Source organism: Carettochelys insculpta, chromosome 23, assembly GCF_033958435.1.
Source record: "Carettochelys insculpta isolate YL-2023 chromosome 23, ASM3395843v1, whole genome shotgun sequence".
In the NCBI taxonomy this organism is placed as follows: Eukaryota; Metazoa; Chordata; order Testudines; family Carettochelyidae; genus Carettochelys; species Carettochelys insculpta.
The window spans coordinates 16,499,513-16,524,966 of NC_134159.1; the positions used below are offsets into that span (position 1 = coordinate 16,499,513).

General features: G+C 48.8%; 1 protein-coding gene across 6 annotated transcripts in view; it reads left to right on the forward strand.

Annotated features, from left to right (window-relative positions):
* The first annotated feature begins 276 nt into the window (after positions 1-276).
* The window catches only part of MIB2 (MIB E3 ubiquitin protein ligase 2), a 112,507-nt gene continuing 87,329 nt past the window's right edge, over positions 277-25,454 (forward strand). For 3 of the 6 annotated variants that reach the window (XM_074975555.1, XM_074975551.1, XM_074975550.1), the window contains exons 1-2: positions 277-379; positions 2,673-2,802. The gene's annotated coding sequence lies outside the window, so the exon portion shown is untranslated. Of the gene's footprint in view, positions 380-2,672; positions 2,803-21,830; positions 22,265-23,773; positions 23,790-25,454 lie in introns of those variants that run through there. The other 3 variants (XM_074975552.1, XM_074975554.1, XM_074975553.1) reach the window with 3 other exon arrangements.

A 25,454-nucleotide genomic window follows, 5' to 3' on the forward strand; every position in this document is an offset into this window, starting at 1 on the left:
AAGTACACAGTTAGGTGACAGTTTTAGGTATCCAGGTCGGAAAAGTCTGAGTCCATTATCCTCTGCTACGGGGGATGAACCGGCTCACGGAGGCTCGGTGCTCTGCAGGAGATCAGTGTCAGAGCCGGGGAAAGAGGCCTGGGCCGCTCTTTTCAGTCGGCAGTCGGGAGCCCCCCAGTGGAACGCTCCAGACAGCTGAGCCGGGCCGGGCGGGACAGGAGAGAGGACTACGACTCCCACAATGCTGTGTGCCCGGGCTGCCTGTCTGTAGAAACCGAAAGCCCCGTGAAGGGAACTGGCCGCTCGGGGGAAGAGACGCAGCTCTCGCTGCGGGGCGCAGGCGGGGTCGGCGCGGCAACTTTGTAGCAAGTTTGGCCAGGTGGGCGAGCTCCCAAGGGCGCGGGCGCGGGCGCGGGCTGGGCAGGCAGCGGGGGGAGGGGGAGGCAGCAGCGCAGCTGGGTCACAGCAGTGCCCCCCTTGCTGGCTCATTTTCTGGTCCTGGTCCCTTTCCCCAGCAGGGCAGAGCTGGGCGTTGCTGCTGCCGCTGCCGCGATGTTGCGTGGGGGGGGCTGTGGGGGCGTCAGCCTTTCCAGGGAGGGAGCCGCTGCATCGCGCCTGCCCAGGAGTCTCATGGAAGCTCGTGGCCTGGGTGGGAGGGTGGCAGCTGAATTGTGCCACTGGCCCTTCAGGGAGCTGGGGGAGTCCCTGGCTGGTAGCAGACTTTGTGGGGCTGGAGGATGGGTGAGAGTCAACCCTCGGCTCTCGTGGAGCTCCCAGCTTGCTGCTTCTGCCCCAAAGAACCCAAGTGCTGTGTGTGTGTGTGTCCTCTGCGCCCTCCCTGCTGGCTTGTGCAGAGCCAGGGGTGAGCCCTGGCCGTGTGGGAGATAGGCCTGGGTGGGCCACCGGGGGTGCTCTGAGCCTAGCGAAGCCTGTCGGGCCTGGCCGAAACCAGGGAAGAAACTTTAGGAGCGAGGGAAAGAGGCAAGGCGGCAGAGCGGTCCTGCTGCCGTAACCAGCGGAGGAGACCGGAACGCTGATCTCCAGGAACTGGGAAAGCTTGATGCTGGTTGTTGTTGACTGATGGGCAAGCAGAGCTGGGTGATGCGGGGCCAGTGGGACCAGTGCCCCCGGATGGATGGTGGGATGAAGTGTGGGTGATTAGCTAGAGGAGTCAGGCTGGCACAGTGCCCAGGGCACTGCCCCAATTCAGGCCCAGGTTCTGATCTTGCGCTGGCATAGAGCCAGAGCATCTCTGTTGGAACGGAACCACTGCCTAGCTCTGTGGGCGAGCAGAACCAGGGTCTGCAAAAGGCTCAGTGTCTTGGTGCTGCTCAGTGTTGGGGGAAGGAGCTGTGTGTGTCTCTGTCGTGCTAGGACACTTGCAGCGGTTCAGGGATGAGCAGGTGGTTTCTGGGGTTTGTTTCCAACAGACTTTGATGTTTCTGTGACTTTAGGGAGGGGAGTGAATGGGTAGAGCCCTACAAGTCTGCAGATATCTGCTTTATAGAGGCAGGTGTCCACATCCAGTTTTGTGACCATGCAGGGCTCTATGAATAAGATTGTGCAGTATATTTCTTTACTGGTTTTAATCTTCCTGATTGCACTACATGCAATCTCTGCACGAAATGAATGACTGGCTAGAAGCTAGGGGGCATACTGATCTCAATGTCTTCTGAGGCCTTCTGTCAGGGCTGCCAGACCAGAAGAGAGAAAAACAGGTCAAGTTTTGTGGTTAATGTTGTGATCCCCAATGACTGCCTAGGGGTTGCGCCCGGCCCAGTCTCACTCCCCTCTCAGTCCCAGCTCCGCAGGGCAAAGAAGAGAGTGTATAAGTGCAGCCAATGCATGGTGTGTACATTTCACTCCCCTGGGGAGGAATGGCTCCATGGCAGGTCTTGCCCTATAGGTGAACTCCCATCTGTGGCATGGACTCCCCTGAGCCCACGGCTGATGGAGTCAGGTTTTGGTTTTTGTGCATCTTCTCTCTGACTTTATTCTTGGCGGGTGGCTTTCAGTTGTCCCCACTGGAGGGTGAGTCCTTGTACTTCACCATTAATTAAATGTACATTACAGGTGGGTGAGGTCTCTGAAAAGCTTAAAGAGCTTCCTAATAGAGTTCTCTCTCAGCAAAACACCTGCTTCCTGCTGGAAATGGCTCACCAGTGAAACACATGCTGCTTTCTGAGCCTGGCACTCCAGGGGTCTTAGCTTGATGCAGCACAAGCTGTCCAGAACTGCTGGCCCAGGGTTGGGGGTGGGGTGGGAGAATAATACAGCGGTGGTAGGGAGAGGGCCAAATTCGCACTGGAGTGAGCTGCTGCAACTCCATCAAACGTACAGCATCGGGTCTGTGTTTGACTTCATGAGAGTAGCCCAATTGTACTTACCCTGTTCTGAACGTCGCTGGATGCCTGTCACAATGAGGCGCTGGTAGCATTCTCCCTGTAGAGCAGTGTTTCTCAGCTAGGGACACGTGTACTCTTGGGGTACACCGAGGTTTTCCAGGGGGTACGTCAACTCATCTGTCTATTTGTCTGTCAAAAAAAAAAAAACTAGTAAAATCAGTACAGGGTACAATCTAAAAGTTCATCCAAACAATGACTTGTTTCTACTGCTTCACATGCCTCACATTAAAATGCAAGTACAATATTTCTGTTCCAATTTGTTTACAGTAGACCCCCGACTTGCCTGGAGTTGTATTCCCGCGCAATCCCGCGTAAGTAAACTTCTGTGTCACTCAGTGGAAACTGACCAGGGCAACAGGCACCAGCTCCCCACCACTCTGAGTCCCATTAAATCAAGGTACGTGCAACTTGAGTGCGGGTACCTTGGGGTTCTGTTGTGTTTGATAATAAGGTGGTAAGGTCAGCACATCGTCTGGAAAGGTTGAATGGCACTTGTTGCAAGTCCTCAGATTACTTTAGGATCATGTTTCTCAACCAGGGATACGCGAGAGAAGTCTGAGGGTTCTTATTTTTTTTTTTAAAGGGGTACTTTATCTAGCGCAGACAAAGTCAGAATATCCTGTGCATGTTGGATCTGCCCAGCAAGGGACAGACTGGGCTAGCTGAAGCAGTAGATGCTCCCCATCTTTAGTGCATATGTTTGTAAGACCCAAACTCAGTCTTGACCCAAGCAGATTCAGTGACTGTGGAGCTGAACCCCAGCAGAATTTGACACTGGGAACTCGGCACTCCCTGTCCCACCAGACCCTTTGTGCCCCTAGAGAAGGTATTTACTTGGCTCAGACTTGGTACCTTTGTTAAATAAAAGACCGAAGAGCTAGCAATTAGGTAATACCTTCTCTGATCAGGTGATGAGCTCTTACAGGACAGACCCACTTCTGCAGATCTGGAAAATGCTGGATTTTCCAGATCTGCAGAAGTGGGTCTGTCCCACAAAAGCTCATCACCTAATAAATTATTTTCTTAGTCTTTAAAGTGCTACAGGACTGCTTTTTTGCCTTTTTTGTTTTGTGAGGATACAGACTAATACGGCTACCTCTCTGTGATCTTCTCTGATGAAGGACAATAAACAGACTGTGGGGGAAGAAGCTTTAATTAGTATAATATACACCCTCCACCCCCAGATACCAAGCAACCAGTTACGATGGCAGCTAAATCACTTGTCTGTGGCTTCAGGTTGTTGCGTGAATGAGGGTTTGGGAGGGGAACAGGGTGGATTGATTCAAATCAAAGCAATTTAAATTATTGATTTAAATCACTGAAAAATATTTGACTTTTAAATCAAGTTACCAAAAAAGCTACGACTGACTGTGCTTAGAATGCCCTCAGTGTTGGAGTAAATCCCATTGAAGTCACTGGCGCGTCTGTTTTTTGAAAACTTGGAAAAGCTGAGTTATGCTGCAGTAAAATAGGGACTGAACTTATGGCATCAGCTCTGGGATTTAAAGCCAGGATGTTCCCAAAGAAGGGGCATGTATTATGTCATATAAAATAAGAAAATGATGCTTGGTGGCAACTGGCGACCCTAGACTTCTCTTACTGCAAGTTGCTGTATAATATACTTGATTGGCAGTTTTTCTAAACCTAGTTAACTTATTAAACAAAAACATTAGGATTGTAGTTGGGACATCTTTACCAGTGTGGTGTTCGGACATCCAGTCTGCTCCGTTTCATGTTAATCACTTTGGCCACAAGTGTGTGCTCTCTCTGGAAAGCAGTGTAGGTCCTGCAGGTAGCTGAAACCGCAGACCTCAAAGAGCCCCCAAGAACCACAAATCAAGCCAGGTATGAAGGCACTAGAACCAGGCTTTATTGTCATTAACATAAGGTCTCCAACCCCCTGAGCACCTAGATCAGGTGTCTACTGTTTTATGTTGGTGCTCGCGTATGCCAAAACAATGGCCTCGGTCGCTAACCAGTTAGAGTCCAGGAGCCAAAACAGCAGTGGATAGAGTGCAAGGAGCTGTGTATTGTAGATCTATTTGTATTTTCTATATCAATATTTAGGTATAGAAAAATAAATATATAATAGCTGGCTCAATGCCATCACCTCTGGGCACCCCCAGCCCTGTGCTCTAACCCAGCCCCCTTCCCACCCACAGCCAGGTACCCCCAGCCACCCCACTACTCTAAATCAACGCCCTCCCCCAGAGCCAGGCATCTCCAACCCCGTCCCCCAGCTTTAATTCGATGCTGGTAACTCGGAGCCACGGCTGCCACCTGCTTCTACGGGTTCTAGGGCACACGCGCAGTGGCAGCAGCACTTCCAGCATGCGGCTCTGAGGAGGAGCCGCATTTAAAGCCTCATAGAGCCGTGGGTTGGCCACCCCTGGTCTAGCAGCATTCCCAATGCTTATGCTGCTGACTGGGCTCTTAGAAGACATTTAGGGGTAAATTACAGCTAACTGAGAGCCAGGACTAGTGTCTGGAAGCTGCAGGAAATTTGATCACACCCATGATAAATGGACATCAGCGAACTCAAATCACGCCAGATTATGGATGTTGCCAGACAAGAGAGTGCAGGTCTAGAAAGTTTCAACCTGCATCTTACTGATGACAAAAAAAAAAAAAGGTAAAAAAATAAAATCAAATTTTTAAAAAAAATAACTGATTTTTATCCACCTAGGAACAGAATCCCTGAGGATTTCTTTACTGCAGCTGTTCTGCATTGCTATGGTTGGAGTGCTTCCACATATTTGATAGACATCAGAATGGCCTTGTTTGTGTAACCTTGATGATGAGCTATTATCAGTATCCCTGCCTTTTGCTCTACATCACTCATGACTCTGCATTTCTGTGGCAGTTACTTTGAATGAGGAGGTTGAGGGTTCATGCCCTTTCATGGGCCAATGCCTCTTTCTTAAGGCAGCATGATCCTGAGGATAGGACAGAAGCCTGGGGGTTCAGGTGACCTGATTCTATTCCAGGTTGTGCCACTGTCATGTTGCATTACATGGGGCGACTCATGCCTGCGTTCTTTGCCACCCTTCTCTTTTCTGTCATATCTATTTCTATGGTAGCCGGGACTGCCTCGTGTTTGGAACTCTCATTAGGAGCCTGTAGGCACTGCAGCCGTACAAGTAGGTAATATCCTGGCTGTCATTTGGGTGTGTGGTGCAGTAATAATTCTTTCCGGTTTTGCAAAGAACACCACTACATTTCCTTTCCTGCAGTGACTCCCCAGGACATCCACGCTACCTGGGAGATCGAACTGGTCAGGATCGATCTTCTTGGGGCTCAGTTTCCCATGCCTAGTGGGGGGGGGACACAATCGAACTATCAGGGGTCGACAGTCGACCCCTGTACCCCTCATTCTCGCAAGTAGTAAGGGAGGTGGACAGGGAAGTTTCTCCCATCGACCCCCCTCAGTGAGGATGGCTAGATAAGTCGATTGTGGATACGTCAATTCAAGCTATGCAATTGCCAGAGCTGGAAGGGCGTATCTACGATCGACTTTAAGGTCTAATGCAGACCTGGCCTCAGACTCATTATCTGGGGAGGACTTGGTGAAAACGTCTCCAAATCATGATGGAAATCTTTCCTTTCCCTGTCCTTCCTCAAAAGACATCACGTGAAAACATATCGGCAACACCGACTGCCCCAGGTCAGAGAGCCATGTCAGCAGCTCTGCAATCTGGTGGGTTTCTATTTCTTATTTGCATGGGCTGTACACGGAATGTCGGGCTCTTTGTACCTTCAAGGTGCAGAACCTCAGTGCTGCTGCTGCTCCTACATGGAGAGCCCACGGCATAGACCCAAAGGGTTAGAAGGGACCGCAAGGGCCATCTAGTCTAAGCCCCAGTATCTCCTACTCTCGTTTTTCAGTTTGCAAAGTGGCTTGTTCTGCTCAGTTGAATTTGTGACCTTTTGTGGCGCTTGGTAGCGTAGTGGCTTCTTTCAGATCAGCGCTTGCTGAGAATTCCCCAGGAGCTGCAATGTTCACTCAGTGTCCTTTGCTGACACGGGGCATATGGTGGCAGCAGCAGCGGCAATATTGGCAATGTCATGTCTCTCTCTGAGTGTCAGCTGATGCCCCAGAAGCTGCAGAGCCTGCAGGAGTGGCGTGTGTACCGGAGCCGTGGCTGCAACCATCTCCCTTCACTTTGTTTGGAGGGGGATACACATGTGGGAATCTGAGCCTTCTTGATCAGTGATTGTGGGAATAGCTACCCATCCATCGCAGGCTGTTCTGCGATAGCCGCTCTCTGTTGATGGGTACTGAAAAGTGCTACTGGTTGAACCTCTCTCGTCCGGCAGCCTGACCGGTGCCGAATCAGAGAATTTGCTGAACCACGGGAGGTCAATGTTATCTAGCAGCATTACCTCCACCTCCAGTGCTTACTGGGTGCTTAGAAGACACACACAGGTAATCTTGAGCTAAGTAGCAGCCCAGAACACTGAGAGCCAGGACTGATGGCTGGAAACAAACTTTATGGGACCATGGGAAACTCGGCCACACCTATAATAACTGGGCAGCTGACTAATTAAATACATACCAGTGTGTGTCAGATTAGAAAGGCTGAACCTGTACTTTCCATTCTTCTGTGACCTCTGTTCATTGCTCTCCGGAACCAGCCACACTGGCCCATGGCGCAGTTGAAGTGGCTTGCTGTGGTGGCATTCACCAGCTCAATAAGACAGCAACTACTGGGTCATGTTGCCCTTGTCCGCCTGTTCCCATTTCATCTATTTTGTTTTTCTCTGCTTCTCAGATGTCTGACTTTTCCCCAGGCCTTGTAGACTTCAGGGTTGTGCTGAACGTAGCTGAGCAGCTCATGACAGCTCTGATCATGCCCTTTGGGCTGAGGTGATGTTTTCGGAGGAGCAGGGGCTGGTGGCATGGAATGCAAAGTTAGCTGAACAGGCAGCTTGCAAGTAATATTTTTTTCCCTCCTGGATTCTGATTTGTAGTTGACAAGGAGTGCTTCTGAGGTAGCCAGCATGGTGTCCTTTGATACTGAGGGGTGGGGAGCGAGGCCCCTGCTATGTGACTGGCCTCTGTCCTTTTGTAAGCTCCAATTGAAAGACCTGGAGGACCTGGATGATTCCAGTTTTATTTCTTTTCCTCGTTCCCTGTTTCAGTGAAGATGTGATCACATATAATCCTAGGGCTGGAAGAGACCTCAGGAGGTCATTGAATCCATCCCCCTGCCCAACGCAGGACCAACCCCAACTAAATCATCTCACCCAGAACTTTGTCGAGCTGGGACTTAAAAACCTCCAGGGGTGGAGATTCCACCACCTCTCTTGGTAATGCATTCCAGTGCTTCACCACCCTCCTGGTGAAAACTTTTGCTAATATCCACCCTAGACCTCCCCCACTGTAACTTGAGACCATTGCTCCTTGTTCTGCCATCCATCACCACTGAGAACAGCCTCTCTCCATCCTCTTTAGAGCTCCTCTTCAAGAGGTTGAAGGCGGCTATCAAATCACCCCTCACTCTTCTCTTCAGCAAACTAAATAAGCCCAAATCACCCACCCTCTCCTCATAGGTAACGTGCACATCCTTTGCTCCTGTTGATTCCCAAGTCTACCTCAGGAAAGAACTAATTGCCCTGCTCTCCTAAAGAGGTCAGAGTAATGGAGGTTGCTATTAGCAACAAAGGATATCTCTTTCAAGCCTCTGTCTTCCTAGGTTCCTAGTAGGTTATGTTGTTCCTTCACAATGCAGGGGAGGAACCTTTCTGGGCCAGCAGCATCCACCCCAAGACGGGAAAACCTCATTACCCCTGTTTCTCCTGCACAGACTTTTCCAGGCCCAGCAGCACTTAAACACCTAGGTTATGTCTACACTAGAGCAATCTGTCAGCAGATGATGTTTTCCAACAAAACTTCTGTCGGCAGATTGTGACCATGCTGCCGGGCAGATCGAAAGAGCGATCTGCTCTCTTGGCAGAACGGCCACCTGGAAGCACAGCAGGCAGGGCTGCCCAGTGTCCTGGAAGCTCTCTCTGTTGACAGAGGGCTCCCCAGAATGTCCAGACCAGCTTTCTGTCAATGGAGACATGCTGCCTTGTGGGGAGCGGCAGAATGCTGTCGACAGAAGTGCCATATTCTGTCAACAGAAGGGACTGGAACACTCCTCAGGTTTTGTGAACAAAACACTCTGGTGTAGACCTAGCCATAGATTCCTTTGCCAGGTGGGCAGACCTTGCAGACATACCAGTTAGGTAGCATGGCCCCATTCTCCGGGGTGCTGAGCACCCACAGTTCCCGTTGTCATCACTATGAATATTGACTGTTCAGTGCCCTTTGGGAGGGGTTGAGGTATCAGGTCTTTAACCTGTTGATCTTGCCTGCCTGCCTGCCTCCACTAGCCTGTTTTTAATTTGGAACTTTGGATGCCTCTCCTGTTGTGACTGCTGATAAATATTTACAGAAACACCAGACAAATACCTCCCCGCTCTATTTTTCTCTCTATTTTCAGCTCTTAGTAGAACTATAGCACCAGGCCAGGAGTGCGGGAATCTCATCCAACAGAGAGTTTTGAGCATCAGATAAGTGAGGAGAGTTGAGACTTGATTTAAGGGAGGGGAGAATAAGAGCTGGGTGAGTAAGAGACACTTGTGCATCTCCAAACTAGATTATTGCTATTGTGCAAACAAAGGACTTGGAAAAGTCTTAACACTCAGCTGCTGGGTTAGCAATAAACACTGCTGGCAACAATCCTTAGAAGTCTTTCCTTGCAGGGTAAATGCCATTGAACGATGTGAACAAGAAGAAATCCTGTGGCACCTTATAGACTAAGAGATATTTTGGAGCATGAGCTTTTGTGGGCAAAGACCCACTTTATCAGATGCATCTGACAAAGCGGGTCTTTGCCCATGAAAGCTTATGATCCAAAATATCTGTTAGTCTATAAGGTGCCACAGGATTTCTTGTTGTTCTCGAAGATACAGACTAACGTGGCGACCTCTCTGATAATTGACTGATGCGGAATTCCTTTTGTTTTTTGTTTTGTTTTGTTTTGTTTTTAAGCGAGGCGGGCAGAGAAAATGCCATTTCTTCCTTGAGAGCAAGAGGGGTTTTTAAGGCTTCAGCCCCCATCCCATGAGAGCTATAAGGGCTCAGCACCTCTCAGGATTAGACCCTGATTCCTTAGCTTTTGGCCACAGGATACAGAGTCTTGCAAGCGGCAGCAGAAGGAGCGGGTGAAAGGGTTACATACCTTGGAACCCCAGTGTGCGGGTGACATCAAACTTCTGTGGTCTGCTACTGTTCGGAGCCATTTTAGGTGTCTGTTCTACTCTAGCCCAGCATCTGTGGGGCTTTCCATCTGCTTGTGGATGCTGGTGAAGTGGAATGCCACTGTTGGGAACTCTCCTTAACTCTGCCCCCAGTTCACTATGGAAGTTGTTCACCTCACTTCACCTCACCTCACCTCACCTCTCCTCTCCTGCCCCCTGCATCTGCAAAGTCGTGTCTCACTCTTACAGCACTTAAGTCAGTGATACTCAATCTGCAGTTCACTGGCTGCTTGTGACCACTCCACACACACATGCAGTCCTCGTATCAGCCTCAGGGCCATACAGGTCATATCTATATTGTGTGGATGCAGCTCATGGAACGCAGAGAGCTGCACGTGCAGCTTACAATGATAAACAGGTTGAGAAGTACTGGAGGCGTATTTGTCTGAAGTACGCGTGGAGCTAGTAAATCAGCTGACATTAACAAACCTGCTCCCTAAAACCTATTTTGAGTGTCGGAAGACAAAGCAACAGCTAGCTGCACAATTCATTCCACTCAGGCTGGTGCCTTGCTGGCCCCAGGCACGTCAGGATGGATTAGACTTAAACGTCTTGATCTGCTCCCGCAGCAGAGAGAGGTCAAGGCTGGTACTGAAAATTGACAGAAATATAATGCTGATCCTTCTGCCTGTTTGAAGGGGAACCTGAAACTCAGTGGGGCAGGCATGAAAGGTTCATCTGAGAGCTTATTCCTGCCTTGTTCTCCGCCACAGACCTTCTGGGGTCAGCCTCTCATTTTGACATCCTCAAGGAGTAGCATCGCTAGCTCAGGTGCTGATGTTACTGTCCGTTATTCCGACTGCGGCTCCGTTAGGTTATGTCGTCTGTGCAGAGTTAACCTGGGGGGCAGGGGAGAAGGGGCCGACAACGTGGTCTGAGCAGCCATGATGAAAAGCCGTGCTTGAGTGACCGTGTCCTCAGTGGGACTGCCCTCGCCCTTAGATACGCAATTCAATCTATGGCAACTGTGTAGCTGCAATTGATGCACCAACGATTGACTTATCTGGCCATCCTCATGGAGGGGAATCAACGGGAGAACCTCTCCTGTCCGCATCCCTTACCCCTTGCGAGAATTAGTACAGCGGTCAAGTGTCAACCGTGGACAGTTCGATTTCACACATCCCCACTAGGCATGTGAAACTGAACCCCAGAAGATCGACCCTGACTGAGTTGATCTTCCAGTAAGTGTAGATGGACCCTGAGTTACCTGTGCAGTGAGGACACATCCTTAGGCATTGGAATCCTCTGCTCACCTTGGTATGGTTTGCTGTCCTCCAGTTCACACGCCTGGTTCCTTTACTAATCTGGAACATCTTGTGTATTTCCTTTATTTTCTGCATGTAGGTGGGCATGAACAGACCGGCTGTCCAATCCTGGGGTGTCCTATATCAAATATGTGCAGAGGGTTCCTCTATAGCTCTCTCAGCCGTTCATACTGATTGGAACACTGGTACCTGGCTTCAGGTTTGGTAGCTTTCTGGATCCCACTTTGTGCCAGGGTAATTTCCATGGGGGGGCCCAAGTAAAAATGAAACACATCATGGGTCTCTTAACGCTTACATCTATTCCCTTTCACATTACCCAATGAACTATCAGCTGTTGTCTTTATTCTATGCTGGGGGGGCGGTGATCTCATGGGAGAAGTGAAATGTGGTCCTCCCAGCATGAGACCCTGTACATCAAATGACAAATCACCCTAATCATTTCAGTTCCTGCCAGATAATGAGTTGCCTCTGAAGCAACCACGTCAGGAGATTTTGTGTTTTCTGGGCTCTTCAGTTTTGTAGTTTTGAAGAAGTGGGCTTGATTGCTTTCAGTGGCTGAGCCTTTTAAGGTTCTAGACTATCTGCAAATTATTAGATGTCACTACAAATTGCTGGAATGGACATGATGCTTTCCTTCTGCTGGAAGGCGAAATGGTCCTCTAAAACTCAGAATGAAAATCAACATGTTGATGAATAATTGTCACTCAGGGGAAGGGAGGTAAAGTAAAGGAGAGGTCCATCAAATCCCCACCCTGGACGTTTGCTTCTAATCCATCTTAATTCTTCAGAAAGCAGCTCACTACTGACTGCCACCTGTTTTTGCTGTATCCAGCAGTAGTTGTGAAGGAGGATTCATTGTCAACTGAATTAGGCTGTTGGTGTCTTGTAGATGTGAATTTCACGCAGACCTTCAGTGGAACTGTGTTAGCCACTGATCGGGGCAGGGAAAGGGGTTTCAGTCATGGGAAATCAGAGCTGCTTACGTTGAATAAAAGATGTTTCTTGAGAGCTCTGTGGTATGTGTGACATGAGGGCAGCATGAACATTATCAGCAGTAAATGGAGGCTTGACTGACATTAGTGCAACTTTTTTTGAGCTGACTTGTAACAAGTACTTTGCTCCCCATTGACAATGTAACATGATGGTGGTTGCTGTTCCACTTAAAGTTTTGGCAGCATGTCCACGAGAAAAGTTTGTTTTCAGAGACTTGTCCATCAAGCTCCTCTGTACTGAGCCTGTGCACTTGGCCTCTCACTCTGGAAATGCTCCTTCTCCCTCATGCTCCCATCATCAGGAGGTTGTAACTAGGATCAGATTAGATGAAGGTTCGGGCCTCAGGCTGAATCAGAGCTGTGAAACCAGCACCCTGAAATCCCACAAGCTGTCTTCATGTGACTTCAGCCCCCGCATGGTAGAAAAGTATCCTGGGAGCAACTAACCGCACTTGATATTTCAGCCGTGTTCTTTGTGGGAATTGGACCATCTAGCTCTTGGATTTGACAGCTGAGTGCAACCAGGATGGGGTATGGTTCAGCTACTGCATAGGGATTCCAATGTGACAACCCTTAAATTTGCAGGGGTTCATATCCAAGGTTCCAGTTCTGGTGCCTCTTCTTTCTCTGCTCACACTGCACTTACGTGGAATCGACACCCAGCTGTAAGGGGTGCTTACGTAGCACCCAACAAACTGTGGCTGTGACCCAGGGAGAACAGGAGGTGGTCCTGGCTTTTGTGTGCATTTGTGACCCCCCCATGGGTGGACTTGAACCGGGGATCTTTTGTGCTTTGTGTAGGAGCCTCTACAGTTTGAGCTAAAAGGCAGCTGCCTCTCAGCTAAGGCTGTAAAGGGGACTCACTCTTTCCCTGTGTAAGCGTTCTGGGTACCACTACATGGGACTCTGAACCACAGCCGGGCGTGTGGGTTACATATTCATATGAAGAGAGCTCGGAAAACGTATCACTGGAAGGGAAGATTCCATTTAGCCCAGAGCGGCTGGTTCTGGTAGACCGTGAAGGAAGGTGTAGAGCAGCTGTTCCTGCTGTCTCCTCATTTGCCATGCAGTCAATAACACCAGGATGTGCACGCTCGTTGAACCAAAATCAGAGTTCCCAAGTTCCTGTCTCCACCTCTCTGAAGGTTGGTTACACCAATGCACTTTTCTTTCTGTTCCCTCAAGTTCAGTCTTCCCTGGGTCCTTTGACTTGACTCCAAAATCAGTCAGTGACACGGTGGTAAGGGCACTTGACTGTGATTTAGAAGATCTTGTTCAATTGCTGGCACAGCCACCAACTCCTTGGAGCAAGTCTTTTTGGTGTTCCTTGAGTGTTCAACCTCCGTCTTAGAGATGGGACCTAAAGAAGCTGCCTTGAACTCACTCTTTGGGTATTTCCATGCTGCAGTCTCCATGTGTGCATGTAGTTGCAGCATGAGTAGATACGTTTGAGTTGGCTTTAATCTACCTAGCTTGTGGCCAATAACAGTGAACCCGTGTAAGTATACCTGGGCTGCGGCAGCTTCATTGCTATCAGCCCTCAAGCTGGGTAGATGAAAACCAGCTACGCTTGGTATGTTGCAGTCGGATGCCCTGACTGTGGTGTAGATGTAGCCCTTTGTCAGATAGATTAAAGGCCCTTTGGGACAGGGACTGTTTCTTACTCTATGTTGTAGATTACCTGGTGCAATGGGCTCTGAACTCCATTGGAACATCTCGGCCAGGGGTCGGCAACCAAAATATCAAGAAGAGCCACTTTTTTTTTTCGAATTTGGCAAAAGCTCAATAATTCAAGAGCCGCAATGCCTGGGAATACGAGACAGACCTTAGCGAATAACAGCAAATGATGCTTCTTGTAAACTGTATTTTAAGAACAGTGCACACAATGATGTGTAATGCGATCCATCTTTGCTGCAGAACATTCAGAAACTTTTTACATGTTCTATTTCCTCACATTTTACATGTGTGTTTGTACCACTGTCTTCCTGATTTTTACTCCTGAACCCACTTTAATCATGCCAGTTTTACATTATGGTTAATTTCAGTTTTCTTTCTTAAAATGCACGTGTCCCTTCACGGCAGGAATGCCACAAGCTTCCATTTCCTTTTCAAAATCAAGACGTTATTACCAACACAATCAAAACACAGATACAATATCATATCCTACGATGCACTGAACGTATTATAGGGGGATTTATCCAGCGTTCCAAGATCATCTCACTTGCTATTTAGATATAAGTTCATTGTTGGGCTTTTAGATGTTCACTGTTCAGTGAAAATAATCAGGAGGTGGGTTTTTTTTTTTTTTGCTTTGCAGTTGTAGTGTCAGGAGCCACAAGGAAGTCCTTTAAAGAGCTGCATGTGGTTTTGGAGCTGCAGGTTGCAGACCCCTGTTCTAGGCACTGCTGTAAGACATACCAACTTTTTAAATAATTAATTTGGAATCTTGTTTTGACCAGTGTCTCCTACTTTGGGGACCTGTTCAGAGCTTGGAGGAAACTTCAAAGCAAGGCTCAAATTTCTGAGAGGCTTACATGGTAAGGTTACTGAACAGTAGCAAACCTGATAGCTCTTGGTTAATGCCAGAGCAGTGCCTTTATGAAGGTAAGGGGAGGCATGTTAAGTTATCATCTCGTCACTGCAGCTCCTCTTCCATATATTTGAAGGGTCAGGCAAGGTCACCTTCCCTGCATAGCAGCTCTGGACTACAATAAATCCAGCGTAAGATGAATGCAAAATTCAATTCAGACAAAGGATCAATGGGGTAGCATTTGTCAAGGACAGGAGCTGATCACAACAGTGAGCTGCTTTCATTGTGTGCTGCCTTTACTCACCATGCAGGCTGAGTTAATTTTAGTGTTTTCTCTCTGAAGGTTCCAGTATTTCAAGGTGACAGGTTGCTGCTCTGTGCAAAACAATTGTGTATAATGAAATGACGAGACAATGGCCCTTGAGCAAAGGCCTCTTTGTTACTTATAATTAAATATATTCTGTCTAAGAGCAGATGAGGTATAGGGCATGTGAACAAGCCAAAGTGCTTACGAGTGACATGGAAAAAACATTTTTCAAAGCTTTTTGCTGGAGATCATCTGTCATCTGAGACTTGGCTTTGTTCCAAGCTGACTGATATTTAACAGAAACATCATCTAAATCCCCTGCGCCCTTTGTTCTGTGCCAGACTATATTGGACAGACTTCTAACGCCCTTAAACAAAGGGTTAATGGGCACAAAACAGACATCAAAACACTCCAGATCCACAAACCAGTTAGTCAACATTTTAATGGAATGGGGCATTCTATTAATGACCTAAAGGTATGTGTGTTACTGAAAAAGACCTTTCGCACTGTTCTTCAAAGGGAAGCAGCTGAGCTGGCTTTTGTATTCAAATTCGGCACATTAACACATGGTTTAAACTGGACGGGAACTTTCTGAGTCACTATAAGGGCTCGTCTGCATACCTGGCTTAATCTAATTCTTGACCTCCCCCCCACCCCTCCACTCTCTGATTTGCTCACCTTGATTATCTTTTTCTGATTTGTCCTCCTTGCTTACTGTTTTTGGTTCTCTGCGCCTTAAATATTGAGTCTGTTCTGGTCTGGCTATGGTCTGAAGAAGTGGGTCTGTCCCACAAAAGCTCACCTGATAAACTATTTTGCTAGTCTTTAAAGTGCTACTTGACTGTTTTTTGTTTTGCAGTTTTCTTATTGATGCCAGTTGGCAAAATTTAAGCCACCCAAAAATTCTAATGGTGTAGGGAAGACATCGCCTCGTTGATAAAGTGCAGAGTGTAAGCTAATCACCTGCTTCATATTGGAAGTAGGTGGTGTGGGAGTTGATGGCTTGGCAGTGAGACTGGGAACCTTTGACATCTGGGTTTGCGGTCCTGTAGCATCGTGACTGCCTTTTTTGTTGTAGGAAGATACAGACTAGCATGGCTACCTCTCTGGGTTAGTGGTATTTGTGATGAGCTCTTCTCCTCTGCAGGCCGATTGTGTGAGCGCTTTGTGTGGTAACTGCGTTGATTTTATTTAGCTGTTAAAGCACCTACCTTAGGCACTCTGACTTAAAAATACAATTCATTCGAAAAACAGCAGATCAGCCAATCTCACCCCATGTTGAAACAAATAGCCTGTCAATTAAAAAACAGCATGTCCCTGCCTTTCACCACCCCCAGTCTCATCCTGCCCTTCCCTGGGAACAAAGAAATGGACTCAGCAGTGAGTCCTGCTCTAGTCCAAACCAAGAGTGTGGAGAAATTGTATTCAGCCAAGTGTCTTATCTCTACCTGGATTTAGTTTAGCAAAGTGCTATGCCCATGGGTTTGATTCATGGGAGAGATTTGGAGTCTTACAGATTCTCCCTGCTGAATCCCAAACATGGGCATGAACGAACACTAGACTTTTGCCCGTAAGTGGCTTGCATTCAGATGCCTGTTCATATTTTATATGAGTGCCTCTTGTATAGAATAGACAATGAGTCAGAAGGCAACACCAGGGCAGCATCAGAATACAAGAGACTTCTTGCAACATCCGTTCTTGTGTGGTTGAGGATTTATGGTTAACTAATTCTGAGAGTAATCTGGTCATTATTGTATGGCATCTGATTTGCCATGTTAATCACAGGCTCTCCCCTCCTACAAACATACAGGCTGAACCTCTCTCGTCCTAACTAGTGCTGATCAAGAGAATTTGCCGACCCATGGAAGGTCAATATTGTTTAGCAGATCAACAACACTTCCACTGCTGCTGCTGCATCATCATCATCAATAGCCGTGGGCTCAGCGCCCATTGGTGTCTCATACCTCTCTCACTATTTCCTTCCATCTTTCCCTATCCAGTGCAGAGTGGCTTAGTTTCTGTAGACTAGCTCTGCACCAATCTACTACATCATCTATCCATTCTCTGTGGGGTCTGCCTCTCCTATTCGAACCATCCATTATGTCGAATAGTAGGATCTTGATTTTTCGTTCGTCGTTCATTCTGCAAATGTGTCCAAATAGTTGTAGCTTCCGTTTTATAACCTTCTGCAGCAGGTTCTCTTTTGGCTGTATCTTCCTATATAATTCCTCATTGGTGACCTTCTGCATCCATCCTATTCTCAGAATCTTTCTGTAACAACTTCTTTCGAACGCCAATATTCTTCTCTTTGAATCTTCTGTTATCACCCATGTCTCACATCTGTACAACATGCTGCTGAATGCACACGTTTTCAAGATGCCCCGCTTCATTCTTAAGCTAATTGCTTTGCTTTCTGGGCTCTTAAAAAGACAGGTGGGGGCAAATTACAGCTAAATAGCAGCACAGAACATGAGAGCCAGGACTGGTGGCTGGAAACAATATGAGACAATGGGAAATTTGGCTATACCCATGATAAGTGGTCACCCAGCTGACTAAAATCATGCCAGATTACGGAAGTTGCCAGGCTAGAGTGTGCCAGACTAGAGAGGTGCAACCTGTAGTTGTTAGTGGTTTGACACCTTGCTACACTGCTACAGCAGCTCCAGAGGATGAGCGACTCCATTCAGACTTCACTGGCCATGGCGTGAATCGAGGATACTGTCATGGGAGGCACTGGAGATGAGGTGCTTTGAATTTACACCGCGCTGTGCAAGAGGAGTGCCCCAGAGCTGTATGGCTGAGCATCCACATACCGTGGTCCTGACTCTCACTGCTGCATGTTTGTGCACTTGTGAATCTGCGGTGCTGCCGCCGGAAAAGGAAAGGACAACGTGAGCGGCATTTGTTTTGACGGAGCTAATTGGCCCACAGTCATTTTCTGTCAGCAGAATGGTGTCTGTCACCACATGGCTGGGGTTGTGTTGCCATGATAGTGCTGCATGAACAGAGGTGAGGAGGAGCAACATGAAGCACAAATCCTCTTTTCGTATCTGTTTACTGGAGTGCACAGCTTGAGTACCCATCTCTCTGCTCTGCCCGTTAAGCACTTAGCTCTGATTCAGAAGGGATCATCCTCCACTTCATTGATCCCTGTTGGTTATCCGCATCTGTTAGCGAGATTACAGCTGGTTGCAAGTGCAGATTTCTATTTAAAATGAAGTAAGGTCTCAGAGTACCGAGCCCAGAGGACGTGACCCCGCTCTTAGGCGGCTGACCCCGATTCCTATAATAAACCCTGGAAATGCACAATTTCCAGTTGCGCTTAACTTGTTCCCTGCGGCCCTGCTCAGGCCCCCCTCAGCTCCACTCACCACCCACACATAGCTCCTGCTCACCCCCTCCCCCCACCTCTGGCTCTAGGTCACCCCCTTCCCCCAGGCACAACTCTGACTCAACCTCCCTGGCCCCAGGTCAACCCCCCTGCCGGCTCACCACCCATGCGTAGCTCTGGCCCCGGCTCAACTTCCCCCGTGTGGCCCCGATTCAAACCTCACCACCTGAGCAGGGCTCTGGCTCACCAGCCCCGTGTACAGCTCCGGCTCAACTCCACCCCTCGCCCCCCTGCAGCCCTAACCCACGCCAGGCTTAGCCCCCAGCCTGCTTCCCACAGCCCCAACCCAACGCCAGGCTTAACCCTCCCCAACTGCCCCCACCCCGAGCCCAGGACTTACCTTTCTGCTGCTTCCCCACCTGCAAGAACATGTTTTTCGCCGGGAAAAAAGCCAGACCTCATCTTACGCAAAATCCGGGTTACGCAAGGGTGTGTGGACCAGAACCCTCTTGTAACTCGGGGGTCTACTGTAGGGCCGTTATTCACACTTCATTCTCAAATCCCTGCCAATCAATGAAAGCTCCATTCTTGATTTCTGTCACTCCCACCCTCCTGGCCTTCCTGGTGTGTCACTGGGAAAGGAGCACAGTCTGATACAGGACCAACAATGGTCAGATAGGGATTTACGTGTCATCTCCAGCCACTGATTTACTTTGTGAATTTAGGCAATTGTCACTGCCATGTGCCTCAGTTTCCCTGGTTATGTAATCGGCGTGACACTCTTGCTATATTTGTACCAGACTTAGCAAAATGAGGCTGCAATTCCAGTGGGCACATCAAGACACTCCTGTGCTTAGAACTGAATAATTGCGACAATGCTGAGGATGTTAACGTTCAGTTTCTTACTGGCGGAGGAAGTCCTTAAGATACACCCAGAGAAGGGGCTACAGCAACACCAGATGTTACTGGGAGAATATTAGCCACTCCTGGTTAAAGCAGCTTTGAGGTTTTAGAGGCTTTGGATCCCAGTGTGGGTAGGCAGACGCCCTTATGTTTTAAAAGTAGCGGGGTAGCAGTTCGGGCTAGTTAGCCTCGGAAGCACAGATTCAGGGGGTTTTGAACTTTAACCTTCCTGGTACCTCCAGTCACATGACTACTTTCAGCATGCTTCTTTAGCATCCTGGATGCCACTGTCTCCTCTAAGTTTTTTTCATCCATGAGTGGAATAAATTTTATGTGCACCAAGGCATGTGCAGATGTGCACCGCTCCTAGACACATGCTGCTGGCTGTGGGCGTTCTGCTAATCAGCTGAGCAGAACCTGAATCTCTCCTGGGCAGCCACTCAAGCGCTCAGCTTACAGGGTCTGTCTGTCTAGCTGCACTGAGAAGCATGCTCCCAGCTGCAAAGTTGACCTAACAAACGGCAGACATGAGTCTTTATTGTGCTGTTGGGAAGATGAGTATTTACACCAGGAGAGAAGATAAAATTTATGAGATGGGATCTGAACCCTTCCCATTCAAGCCACTTGTTCATAAAAAGTCTAGTGCCTTTTGGTTCCAAAACAACCTTGTGGAGCAGGTCTGTCTTACCTTCATATTTCACATGGGGAAACTGAGGCACAAATGTGATGTGTGACTGTCACACTGTCTGCAGCAGAACTAAGAACAGACCTGAGTCCTGGCTCGGTTCTCTTGTCCCCCCCATAACTCGGTACTTCCTTCTTTCAGCAGGAGCGTGGTTGCTAAATCACTGCCATCTTTTGGTAACTCAAGGATGTGGAGTAAATACAGGGAGGATGTTCTTGTGCTTAATGTATTGAACTGGGAGTTGGGAAATGTGATGTTTTCATTCCTGGCCCTGCCACAGACTCCCCGTGTGACTTGGCGAAGTTGCTTAATCTCACTGCCTCATTTCTCTGTCTGTAATGTAGCAATATCAGTACTACACGGAGTTCTTCTGTCAGGGACTCCCTTAACAGGCATTTGTATGGTGCCTAGCACAGAGCGTGCCCAGGAGTTAGAGCCCTTAGGCCCGTGGTGTCCAACCAGTTCTGGACTGGCGGTGAACTGGTGTCATTATTCTGAAAATAAATGTATTGTTCAAGCCAACTAGCTGCGTTCCAGCAGCCAAGCAGCCATGTATGGCTGGTGGCTAGCATGTTGGAAACCGCGATGCTAGGCATTACTGTGCTTCAGGTAGGAAACTTCTTCATGCACATGTTTTCACTCTCTTGCAGCCTTGATATTTTAATTCCCCCAGTAGGACATTTATAGATCCTCGGTGTAATCCTGGCTTAAATATAGATGATCTGCAAACTCCCACTGACTTCAGTGAGGCCTGGATTCACCCTGTGATGGGAGTCTTTGGGCCCAATCCTGCTCAGTTTAGTCCCATTTTGGTCTTAGGCCCTGTGATGATATGTGAACAAAACTGATAGAAAATTCCTTAAAACAAAAGAGAACAATACAAGCCACAGAGGAAAAACTGGTGAGAGGAAGATGTGTGTTAAATGTCTCTGCTCTCTCGTGCTGCTGCAGCCTATTTGCCAGCCTTGCTTTCTAAGTCCTCTCTCTCTGCTGCAAGTGCTTTGTGGCAAGGATCTCTGTCTCCTGAGAACACCATTTCAGAGGGGTATTGATGCTACCCTGTAGCTTCACAAATAACAAGCAGTCCTGTGGCACCTTAGAGGCTAATTAATTAGGTCATGAAGTGGGTTTTACCCATGAAAGCTCACAACCAAATACAATTGTTAGCCTCTAAGGTGCTACTGGGCTGCTGGTTATTTGTAGAACAACATTTAACACTTAGTGCTCTTCGCCCATAGATTTAGAGTCACTTGCAAAAATGGGGGAGGACAGGATCATTGGCAGAGAAAGAGCTAAGTGATTTTCTCTGGATGTCTAGAATGTCGGTGGCGGAGGTTGGAGTAGAACTGCAGGTTTCTGAGCCTTCTCTGCCACTGTGCACCAGAGCAGTTTCTGTGAGTGTAACCAGTGTGAGTGAGTAACCAGCAGGATTTGGTCCCTAATGTAACATCTTGCATCTGGTTATTGAAGTGCAGAACCCAGCAGAGATAACAGTAAGTGGGTCTGGGCAGCATGTGCCTCGGGTGTGGTCTAACAGGAACTGCCCCTTTAAGTGCAAGTCACAACTCTTTGGGGCTGCGCCAAATGACAGCCAGGAAGGAGGTCGGCTTTGTGATGTGTTTAAGCCTCCTTGCGGGTGAATGCAGAGCCGGGATTTCTGAGCAATCACAGCCCAAATTTTTCTTCCTACCGCACTGGATCTCCAGATTAAGCAGCAAATTCTTGTCAAGAGAGACCCCAAAGGTGTTTGCTGCTCCAGCGTGGGGAGCCTGGACGGGAGCTCCGGGGGTTGAGGCCCCTGCATTCCTTACGGGCGGGTCGCTCAGGGAAGCTGGCCACTTGCTTTCATTTAACAACGTGGGTCAGTTTCTCTTGGAATCGGGAAAGGGCTTTTTTGTGCTGACGCGCGGGGGTGGGGCAGGGCAGGGTGGGTGCTGCTGGTTCCCAATTCAGCACCAGTGTGTGGCTGGAACAATGCGGTTCTGAGAACTGACCTGTACCTGCAGCAGCTGTTTCTCTCCATGGGAACCTCTCTCTCCACCTCCGCACCATTCAGATTCTTGTCTCCGCTGGTACAGCGAGAAGGCAGACTGCAGGCTTCCAGTGCGCTGAAATAGCAGCAAACAGAAGAACGTGGGAGTCTCGGGGTGTAGTTCACCCTCGCTCTGTAGAGCCAAACATGGAGAATTCACATTGACTCTTTCTGGGAATTCAAACCTTTTTTGTGTCTCCCCTGTCCCCAACCTGGACTGTCCAGATACAGTTTCTCCCGTGGTAGTGCTTGGGAAGGGAAGGTAGATTTGAGTAGCCACCTTTTTAGATGTGCCAGCTATCGCCTTTGGAGGGGTGGGAATACACCTTGGACTGGAAGGATGGAGCATGAATCTTAACCCGCTCAATGCCTGTTTGGATTCGCATTACAAGGTGGCAAGGAAGCCTTTGGCTATTCCTGGGAGAGACCTTTGGGATGCTCTGGTCCAGAGAAACTGTGTAAACCTAGGCACGTCTGCAGAGATGCACCAGCTTTGCTGCTAACAGGTAAGAGCTTTTGGTTCCCCCCGCCCCAAATTGGGTTGCTGTTGATGCTCTTTGTGCAGAGAGAGACCCTCGCAAGCTAGTCTGAGTCTTGCATCCTGCCCTGTCTTCCAGCTGCAGTGTTGCTCATCAGAAATGCGCTTCCATGAGTCAGGTGGACGTGTTTGGCAATTGCTGGGCACACATTTTCAGTAGAGGCTGTGGCACTGCTTCTGTGCAGGGTTAGTTATTGAATACTTGCCTCAATTTTGCATGGATTTCTAGGGACCCGACTGCAGATCCTCCCTCTTGGAGTCAGTTGGGGTTTATTTCTCACTCGATAACTTTTAGAGTGGAGAAGCTTTGGCATTTGTGGCTCAGATAACTGGGGTCTCATTCTGATCTGCACCAGGGTAGCTTTGTTGATGACTCTGTCTTCATGAGACTTGCCCCCACCCCATTACATGGGCTATGCTTGAAAGACCAGGCAGTTGTAATCAATGTTGGGAAAGGGTTTCTCAGCCTGCGTATCTTCTAACCTCTCCACGGACATGGTACTATCTCCATGGAGAGTGAAATTGAACAATAGACTCTTGGGTCTGGTATATAAATCTTGGACACCGCAGGTTACCATAGTGATAAATCCCACACAGTTATGGGCCGATTCCTTGACAAATGGCAGAAAGAAAAGCCTTTCTGGGGGTTGGAGAGAGGGACAGCAAATCAAATTGACTTGGAGAGAGGGGATTTTTTATGTATTTATTTAAGTCTTGTGTATGAAAGATACAAGATTTGGGCTTATTTAAAATGTTAATACAACTGGAAACGCTGGTTTTTCCTTTCTACAGTTCAGCAACAGCCAGAACCCCACCCTCAAGGGCCAGCCAAGAGTGGCCTAGGAATCGGAAAGGTTCGTTTCAGCTAACCCTTGTGAGCAGAGTGGTTGGGGAGGTGTATGCTGCTTGGCATAGGCACTGACTTCCCCTCCAGCCCAGGGGTGTTCACGCCCCCAGGGCCTGCCCCTGCCCCAGGCCCTTACCCTCTTCTGGGCTCCTCCCCTCCCTACTACAGAGAATGCTGTGAATCAGCTCTTTGTGGCACTCCAGAAGCAGCAGGGTGTGGAGCGGGGGGGGAGGCTAGGCAGCCAATGGGTGGGTGTTCCCCTCCTGTTAATTTTTCCTATGGGTGCTCCTGGGCTGGAGCACCCTCAGAGTTGGCTTATTGGGGTCGGGGAAACAGGTGCTGCCTTTACCACACGACCAGTTCCTCCTCATGGGATGTGATGTGTCCCCAGGGCAGGGCAACTCCATCTGAGGGCACAGCCTCATCTGGCAAATGCAGCGTTGGTTTTTAAAAAGCTGTTGACTGCTTTGCTAAAACTGCCCCAGTTGGTCCTTCCGGGTTTCTCTCCCTGTCCTCCTCCACAGCGCAGAAGTGACTTGAGCCCCAGCCCACAGATTACGCCAGCCTGTTCGCACAGTTGGCTTCGCTTTCAGTGCCCTAGGAGTGTCTGCATCACCTGGGCCAGGAGTGAGAAAGTGCAGCTGAGGTGAGCAGCCAGCAGAGCAGTGCTATGTGCCAGGCCGACGTGCTCAGGCTAGCTGGACCCAGGAGTTGCGCGCACAGAGGGGGTGGGCAGTGTTGCTCTATTCCTTCGGCCAAAATATCTTCCTACCTCTCTGAAATGAGATGGAAAATTCACACCTTCATTCTTGCCCTTCTGCATCGCCATAGCCAGAAGCTCTGGAGCAGAATCCGGGTGTGCTAGATTTACACGAAGCTCTGGTAAGGTCAGGATTCGTGGATATATTCATATCTCCGTCAGTTGTTTTAAATGGGTTATGGCCAGTGTTCCCTGTAAGCTGAGCCCTTGGGCGGCCACTCAGGAGAGATTCACGTGCTGATTAGCGGAGTGCCCACAGCCAGCATCAGGTGTTTCTGTTGGTGGTGCACATCCGTGCATACATTGGTGCACATAACAAAATTTATTCCCCATTCATGGAGAAATTAGAGGGCACACTGGTTAAGGCAACGGAAGGTGGTATTTTTTTCCCTTCCGTCATCCTGGCATCCCAGCCCCTTGTTCTCCAGAACTACATGACTCAAATTTTCAGGGGGCAAAGGGGAGGGGTTCCTTGTTTTAAGCAGCAGTGCTTTAGGAGAGGAGCTCTAACACCAGTGACCACCAGCCAAGTGCTGAGGTGGTTGAGTCTCTTTTCCCAGAATGCCCCTGTGCTGATAGGGCCAAGCCCATGGCCATGGTGGAAGTCTGGTCCATGCTGAAACTGCAATGCCAGGAGGATGCTGCGGAGGGGGAAGTGGTATCGGGATACACGGAGAAGCTGTGCTTGGCATGCTGAGCGATGTAACCCCAGGCCCTGCTGAGCTGAGGCTGGTGGTCAGGTATCAGCCCATGCTGCCACTTACCTTTCCCAGCAGGGTGTGTCAATTCACCTGTGGCGTGAGTGGCTCCTCCTTGGCTGGCTCTGCTGTGTCTCGATAGCAAGGGAGCATCCACTAATCACAGTAACTTTTTTTTTCCTTTTGTGGGTTGGAGAGGTGACCTAGCATGGTTACTTTAAAAGTAGTAATGAATACCCTTTATGTACTGAATGCTCTGCTGTGCTGGCTCCACGGCTCACTGCAGTCCTGGGGGCATGCATTCAGTGGACACTGGAGTGGCATTCAGCCTCTTGGAATTGGACATCATTTCCTGTGCTTCCTTGGGGCACATGCTGCTCTCATTCCAGGCCTCTCCTGCTGTTTTTACTCACAGATTCCTCTCACTCTTTTACACTGCACTTCAATCCACTCAGGTGTGATAGCAAGACTTTCCCCAGGAGAAGCTGGAAGTGTTCCCTCTAATATAGTCCATCCAAGTATGGAATACATTTTATGTGCAGCGAGGCATGTGTGAACATGCACCACCCATAGAAACACAAGCTGCCAACTGTGGGTGCTTTGCTAATCAGCTGTGCCACACCTGAATCTTTCCAAGCACTCTGCTAACACGGAACACTGGACACTGGGTGGAGGCTCCATGTTAGCCACACAAACATCCCTAGACTGCTCTTCCTGCTCCCAGGCTGTTCCTATCAGACCTGGCAAAGTTGGTTTGCCCTTGGCTTAAAACAATACAAGAGAAGCCCATTTACAGAACTCTGGTCTGGAACAAGAGGCAATCAGGGGAATCCACAGCCTGATCATTTTTAGG